Here is a 7,541-nt window from a genome sequence, read left to right on the forward strand (position 1 = left end):
GTTTGCTCTTTATCTTTGTAGAGAGCTTACATATTAATTTTTGCGAAAAAGTTAATTCATTATTAATTCACAAAATGTTTCCGGTATCGAATTTCTTGGTCGTCAAACGGTGGGATAACATAGTTCTCATAAGTTTCCTATCTCATGCCTCCACGCGAGTCTAAGTTTATTGATGACATTTGGTCCTTAGACCGGCGTCGACTGAATGCTGTCGATAGTAGCAGAATGAGAGGGTGCGAACAGATTTAATCGAGAAAACGCTACCGTCAAAATAAATAGTTGATCGAAAATCAGCCCCAATTAGATTTTTATCTGACTAGTATCGATGATCACGGGTCAATATGTACTGAAAATTCGCCGCGTCCGTTTTTTATAAAACTGATTTCAAGTTCCGTTATTACTAACAAGCACGTGCATCAGGTCAACAATCCTTTGTAATTTCCTTCAATGTTCGTTATTATCGCTCGTATACGTGTATTACATAAGCAATGGAAAATATGGACAGTCTATTTATCTATAAATTTCAAAGAGTAATATGTATCTAAGTATTAGTTACTTAGGTTTATTCTTTAAAGTTTCATGCATTAATTTTCGTGAACGCATTGATTTGTAGTGATGCCAATGTTGGAATAAAAACGAAAATTTCAACGAATTGATGCTTTTCATATTGAATTTTTCAAGAACAAACCTGTTATATAAAATCGTTGTTAGGACAAACTGCCAAAAGCTGCTTTTAAGGAAACCCTACCAACATATAGATAAATATAGCTCGTGCAAATATGTAGATAAATAGTACCATTAATTAAGTTACTCCAACTTAACCGTTACACAAGGTTGCGAAATAAAAATATTTATAAAATGTTGAATCAAAAAATATTTGTAGAAATGGTAGTACCCCTTTAAGAAAAGTGAAGGTGCTAGCCGATTTATACGTGTAATCACCATGAAACTCCGCTGAAAACACCTAATCACAAAAATATCAGCTAAAAATACTTCTGTTCACCATTTTTCAGTTTGTGACCACGGTGCGGCGTCTCTCCCGCAATGACCTTTTTTAAAAAATCTTCGTGCAAATTTAACGATTTTTTTTCGTGACAAAAATCATTTCACAATATTTTAGAAACTTGTCGCAAATGATAATAATGATTAAAATATTGAATGGTATACTTTGATGCAGGATTGATTTTTAGAACTGTGCGTCATCTCTTCCCAAATTACCCTATAACGTGTTATCACTCGGTAGTTTTCAACACAATCAATATATCGTAGAGAACTCGCAATGAATAGTGATCCAGCCCATTATTCAGATAAGATTAGCTTTTCTAGGCAATACTCCCACGGTCAAGTTCAAATTGCGTTTGTTTAGAAAACATAGGATACTCTCGGTAGCTGGCTACCTAGAGTTTAAAAAGAACCAAAAACTGAACAAGATCTTTTCTTTTCCGAGTGATCGTGTACTCAAAGACCAGCTAAACTACTACCTAATAAACCCCATGCTTTACAGGTCGCATCGCTTGCTTGGAGCGAATCCTAGACCTTATACCCTTCCAAACCACAAACTCTGCGACAGCTATGGAAGAGTCTGATGTGTCGTCTACCTTCCGTTAAGTAGGTGGAGCATCAACACTTCCCGTCTACCTTATCCTTTATCCGTCGCCGTGAACGATGGAGATGGGGGCGACCGACAATTATAGCTATCATCCTGTTGAGGTTTTGATATTGGATGAATTCCTACTTACCACTTCCTAAGCAACTCTCATTAGATAATCAGCAAAATGTTTCCGGAATCGAATTTCTTGAATCACGTAGATATGTTTTCATACCTTGATATTCAAAATCGGTTTAGTTTTACCTCTAAAACACCAGTAAAGCAATACTGTTTGCGTAAAGGTCTCACTATTCGTTTCGAATATTGGTAAGTAAAAAAAAACGTTTTGACAAAATCACCCATATTTCAGAAAGTAGGGTGCATGGGGAGACTTGACCAAGCGCGAAATTTTATTTTTGGCTATGTCGTCTTCTATTCGATTCTTAAAATTTATCCAAAAATATTTTTATACATGTTTCGGGTCCTTAAGGTAATTTTAAAAGTTTGGAATGAAAAATCCTTTCCTTACAGAAAATATTACGTGATTAATAAATTTGCATGAAATGATGTAATTTTTTATCAAACTTTGTATGGACATATCTACTCGACTACTTATTACTATTAATGTACTAATATACCGTCTTATTCCTTGTGAAGTAGTGAAATGATTTTACATAAATTGGAACATTGGAATAGTTATACTAGAATTTGCATGACATTGAACGCAATAACTAATGTTGGGGAGACTTGACCAAGATTTTATGGGGAGACTTGGCCAAGTGACAATTAGCTGAAGAAAGATACAAAATTCCTGATATTTATTATGCGTTGGTATTTACTGTTAATGTTAATCACGCCATAAAAAATCCCACCTCAAACATAAGTCTTTATATTTGAGCATTAGTAAACAAAGTTAGCAATAGAAGGGGAGACTTGACCAAAAAAACGATCACAGAAAAAAAATTGTAACTTTTCAAAAATTAAAATAAAAATTCTGCAAAAAAGCATGAAGACGCACAATAATTTTGCACATTATATCTCATTGACTTTTGAAGGATTGCATGCTTTTTTAGAGATTTATGCAGTTTTAGCTGCAAACCTGGTCAAGTCTCCCCATGTTCCCCTAAACAACATATTTAAACACAAAAATAATAGCGTGTAATGGTCATGTTAGACCTTTCATTTGAAACTAAGTTCGTTAAGATCGGTTCAGCTATTGCCGAGATATTGACTTGACATTAGTGTACATACATACAGATACACATATACAGACATTGTCAGCATTTGTCGAGTATATGAGAATCGGCGCTCCGGGTCTCGAAAAAAATTTCAGCTAATCCTACACATTTTTTTAGCAAGAAATGTAAAAATATTATCACTTACATTGTGAACAGGGTTGTTGTACTTTCACTTCCTGCAATAATCGAGAAGGTACGAAACGTTGCATTAAATGTTTTCGTTTTCGGTATACCATAGCATAGCACGAACACCTGCACAAATCGTAGATGGAGTTGCAAAATTGAGCATATCCATTGTCATATCAGAATTTGCCACGATCTACAATGACGTAGACCTGCTCAACTCCACACACCTGGCCACGTCCTTACAAGCGTTTTTATTTCATAAGAGTCCTATCATCTACTTACGGAAAACGCTAGAAACCGAAACAGTTTTCATGGATGACGGAGATATCAAAAGGCGAAACAATGTGAACTGGGGATAATGAAAATGCAAAGAAAATATTAGCAACGATCTCACCGGTATCCAAAATGTGAAACCGTCCCTGCTCAAAAGCTTCTAAAGCTTAGGAATAAACGTTGTCGAATCTTCATGAACTCCGGTCGCTTGAGACCATACTTGCTGTCCATCCACAAATGATGACTGCATTTTGGTAGCATTCGGAAACACGGCAAGATGTTGCTTTGTTGATTTCCGTTCACTCATCCATCCAGTCGGTAGCAGCTCGATTCCAAAGGTGATACTGATCATTATCTGGTACCCCGCAAGAAATGCCTCGAAAACTATAACTTGCCTTTACTGTACAATCTTCTCGCAACTTTTGGAACGGGTTTCTCCCGTTGAACAACATTTAGACTTAACAATAATTTGCAAGCGAGTGTCACTCAATAAACTACACAGCAATTAGATGAAACAAGTATAGAACTATAAAACACTTAGCAATTTTGAAAAATTGACGGGAGCGTAAAAAAATGTTTTCGTTTACGGTACCCTCGCATAAGATTGAAGGCAGGCGAATGTGATACATTTTTTAGGCACAACATACGAAGTTGTCTTTGGAATATTTGAAACTCTGGCTGTTAGTGTAATGTTTCACTCCTCCAAAACCCGTTTTAATATTCATTAAGAAACGCTTTTGCCGTTTTGACTGAAAACAGAGTGGAATTTAAGATAAAACCTTCAGGAAGTTACTTGCTAAGCTTTAAATGATTTGGATCATAAACACGATCCACTGTTTTGGGATAAACATTTCCAACTTATTTTTATAAACCTTTACATTATTCCAACGAATAGTTCTACGCCAACCCCAAGGTTATGTTTCTGCCATTATACACCACTAATTTTTGAGTGCCAGTATCTACAAAACATTCATTGACCGAATAAACCCAAATAACAGATCAACAGAGAAGCACAGAGTGCATTCCAGTTTAAGTAAAAACTTATTTTGAGAAACCATGCCAAAAATACGCATTATTTCTAGAAACCGTGCTGTAAAAAATGTGTGTCAGCCATCAGCTATTTTGCGAAACCGTGCAAGAAAGCCAACAAGAAAATTCCGTACAACAAATGGCGAAAGTTCGAAAGCACAATATAAATATTAACGTATTAATATTAAAAACACGAGAACGACCAAATGAATTTTGTTTTTGAAACCATAATATAAAAGAACCGTAAGCTTGCCAGCGGTTAGCAATTTCTGTAGGCTGTTTTCCTCGGAACATTTGTACATTCGCTAATCCATAAGGTTCATTGTCCTTTTTGGAATAGAATAATCTAAACTAATATATGTGCTTCAATGTTCGCACACCTTCCGTCGGTATAAAAGGCGAATGTCTCACAATTAAGCTATTATTCCCATTGAGAATTTTCCTGTTTCATAACATTGTATAGATTGTTATTGTATTGTCCCAAATAAGTATATAAAATACCATTCTACCCGTTCGCTACAAGAAGGTGCGACCAGCCTCATTAGGAAGCTAGTTAACACAGGTAAACTCTCGTAAACCGAATAGCCGCAATAATACATTAACCAGAAAATAATGTTCATGTGCAACCTGCTCTTGCCTTCAAACGGGCTCTAGAGCGAACTCGAAACTGCGCTCAGGGTCTACCAAGGGTGTCAAGCCATTTATATTTGACACCGTACAAATAGCGCGATTCCGAAAAATTATTATCGTTAATTACAATTATTTTCCTCACCCGTGTCCTTTTTCGCCTAACGACACAATTATACTAACTTTGTTCTTTTATCCCAACGGAATCGCTGCCATTGGGAGTGATTTATTCGATGTTCCTTTCGTAAATCCAACTGGTTCGAGGGTTTTTTCAGTTTCACTGGGCTGAATTTTTTCGCACCGTAGCTGTTTTAATAGCTTTCGGTTTTCACTACTCTTTTGCACAATTTCACGCTCACTAATTATCACTCTACTAGCAAGTAGAACTTATTTTTCACTTCTTTTTTCGATGGGTTAATTATAAACGATTGGTCTGCTTCGCCTTTTACCGCGGGACGCACAATTTAATTATAACACACTGTGCTCTTGGACTTACAGTCCTTTGAATACATCTCAAGTACGCTATCTGCTCTGCTAAAACACTGTATTTATTTTTTTATTTCTCGTCAGGATTTGAATTTCACACACTCCAAGCTGTATTAACAATTGCAAAGCTTTCCCGCTTTAGCAGCTCAGCAAACTTCAGCAGGACGAAAAATTCAACACGCTTTGTTTGCGAAATAATTCCATGAACGATTTAGCAGCGGCACATTTGAACATCGATGCTTCAACTGCTTCACTCACATTACACTTATCATTTATCAGTGTCAGAAATGCTCTGAACTAATGCGATCACACAGATTTTCCTCGAGCCTTGGCTCGAATCGGCACTCCACTGAGGCTCTTCTGAAAACTCTCACAGGAAGATAATCCTTCTCTCATCCATTTCATCACCAAACACAACAATAGCCAGCTCACTCTTGTGGTAGTCCGAATTCCGTGCAGCTCGGTGCTGAAAACGTGTCCACCTACAACGACCGCGAGAAGTCAACTGAAACGTCGGTTCCAGCAAACCGTCACGTTTTGGCCCACCGTATACTGCACGAAGCGGAACAGATGGACGGATGAGGAGGAGGAAAATTTGTCAATGCATCACGAAGAATGCGAACCCTCGTGAGAGAGCAAGGGAATCCAACAATAAACCCATAATGTTCTCTCGGCGGAAGTGAAGTGGACTGGTAGCAAGCCAAACCACTGTATCGTAGCATAAGCCCCGAGCGCGAGAGATTCCGACTCCGATTCACCAAACAAGAGAAAATGCAGGCATGTGTAACGAAATCACACTGCGAGACTTAGTCGGTGTAGTCACCGAAAACCGTATGTATTTGCCAACTGCTGTGGGTGGTGTTTGGGAGGCCAATCCAAACGTTCACAACTCGGTTATTTTGCTCACCGAAGCATAGAGCATAACAAACAGCCCACAGGGCGAGAGGAAAACGAACGTGCCTCATGCCGATGGATTCGGAGATGGATTCCGAGTGTTTTCTCTCGCACGCATAGTCTGCGAATCCAACTACGAACGTAAACAAAGATCGTCTCACTGCTTGCACCTAAATTATTATTCGGAAGCAGGAATGTTTTGTTCTCTCCCCTTGATTCATTCATGAAATTAGTGATTCATTCGTTCACTTCTTTGAGCTATTGCGAGGCGGTACGTATTGTCTCAGAGCGGAAGCATGCGACATTATACATCAGCATTGTTTTCAGTTTGGTCAAGTACGTTCTTATTGATGTCGGTTAAATATCATGGTTACCTACTATCACTTAGTTTGTATTTGTTGTTTTCTGGTTCTGAAAATGTTTACAAATACAGCTGCGTGTCGAATATGTGCAGAACAAAATTTAATGTCTGTTTAGAAAATTGGGTTTATAATTGAGCGATTCGAAAATTATAAAAATTTATTGCAGTATGCGTCAGACAATTTAAGGACTAAAACGCACTTTGTTTCAATCTAGTTAAATTTATTACTTTATTTATAAAATCACATCGAATAATTATATCACATATCATTTGATGTATACTGTATTTTTATCCAAATGTTCTTCATCTCTTCTCGCAATCGCTTAACATATAACATAACCCAATTGCAACAAATGTTCATATAGATTGCACGATTTGATAAGGATGTTGACAAACAAATACCTCAATGACGAAGCACCCCATATAAACTGGAAATGAAGATTTTCTAAATGGGAAGGCAGAAATCGAATTCTTGTTGCAATACAAAATGTCTTTACAATGCTATGCTGCTTATGAGTGTGGTAAGATCAAATCTTTACCATTCTCATATATAAATGAGAATTGGGAAAACCGAGGCATTTAATAAAAACCGGTATTTTCGGTATTAAAAATTAAAAAAACGATAACCAGTAAAAACAGGTAATTAGAAAATAATTAAGAATAACAAGTACAACGCAGTATTCAACGTGGTTTCATTGCGATTTATATTTCTTTAACAAAATAATCGTACCACGCACGTTACTTGGGTATCCCTGACGCGATTTAGCACTTTGTTCTTGAATCGTACTCTGAATAGTGTGCATGTCGTCATTTTATCTAACTTTCTTTTTGGACCAAAGAGCATAGAAGATAGCTAGATCCCAATCAAACTATTTGGAATTTGATTCGGAATCCTGAATGGAGTCAGTATGGATTCCAG

At 37.0% G+C, this 7,541-nt stretch overlaps 1 protein-coding gene across 3 annotated transcripts in view; it reads right to left on the reverse strand.

Annotated features, from left to right (window-relative positions):
* LOC131683518 (uncharacterized) overlaps positions 1-5,856 on the reverse strand; it is a 484,216-nt gene extending 478,360 nt beyond the window's left edge. For 2 of the 3 annotated variants that reach the window (XM_058965558.1, XM_058965556.1), the window contains exon 1: positions 5,027-5,856. The gene's annotated coding sequence lies outside the window, so the exon portion shown is untranslated. The remainder of the gene's footprint in view (positions 1-5,026) is intronic. The other variant, XM_058965557.1, reaches the window with a different exon arrangement.
* Positions 5,857-7,541: the final 1,685 nt, after the last annotated feature.

Source organism: Topomyia yanbarensis, chromosome 2 (genome assembly GCF_030247195.1).
Source record: "Topomyia yanbarensis strain Yona2022 chromosome 2, ASM3024719v1, whole genome shotgun sequence".
NCBI lineage: Eukaryota > Metazoa > Arthropoda > Insecta > Diptera > Culicidae > Topomyia > Topomyia yanbarensis.